Raw genomic sequence first — 1,012 nt, 5'->3', positions numbered from 1 at the left:
GTTTCCCGTTGCTGTGTAACAAATTGCCACAACTTTGGCAGTTCCAGACAACACCCACTTAGCAGATACCTGTTTGGTCGTTGAAAAGTCTGGGCCTACTTCAACAGTGCTCTCTGTTCGGGGTCTTAGCTCACAGGGTTAGGCCTTAGGGTCCTCTTCCAAGCCCACGCGATCCTTGTGGCTGTGGGACTGGAGTCCGGGGTTGGTGGCAGGCTGTTAGCTCCTTCCATGTTCAAACCCAGCAACCAGACTCGCCCTCGTACAGCCCTTCCCATGCTCCGGATCCCTTTCACTGGCAAGAGAAACCCTCACCTGATTGAGTTGGGCCTACCAACTGTCACCTCCCTTTCTTAGAGACAACTGTAACACAGAACAAGTTGTTTCTAAATCTCTTCTCACTCACGGCGACTCCCCATGTGTGAGGATAAAACCAAGCGCCATAGAATGTTCAAGGGCTGATGCTCCAGAAGTAATTTTCCAGACTTTTCTTCCCAACGTCCAGTCGTGTACATCTTCCGTGCACCACCCAGAGACCCTATTCCCAAACCAACTGAGTGTCCTGGAGACGGCTATGACTCTTGGTAACCCTGTAGGACGGGGTCGAACTGCCCCTGTGGTTTTCCGAGCCCGTGACTGTGTGCAGGAGTAGAAATCCTCATCTTTGCCCCGAGGAACAGCTTGTGGTTTCAAATGCATTTAGCAGCCAAATGGGTAACCAACCAGTGTACCACTAGGGCTCCCCTATAGTATGACTTCATTATGGGAGTGATCTCTTGGGAGCGGAAAGATGAGGGCCACTGTGAGTCATCTAGATTTCTGCCAACTACAATACTCAACTGATAATTCTAATCCTAATACTACCGGAAAGATGTGATGGATGTCCAGCAGAGAGAGAAACTTACCATGTGATCTTGTATACTTAGCATATGGGAAATGTTCAAACTGTGTTAGTTGTTGCAGTTAGGGGCTATTGAGTCTGTTCTGGGTCGTAGTGACCTTATGTACAACACAA

This window comes from Echinops telfairi, unplaced genomic scaffold (genome assembly GCF_000313985.2).
Source record: "Echinops telfairi isolate 266 unplaced genomic scaffold, ASM31398v2 ScPeMD7_3533;HRSCAF=4204_0, whole genome shotgun sequence".
Lineage (NCBI taxonomy): Eukaryota > Metazoa > Chordata > Mammalia > Afrosoricida > Tenrecidae > Echinops > Echinops telfairi.
The sequence above is the reverse complement of the archived record's forward strand: the minus strand, read 5'-3'. Positions refer to the sequence as shown.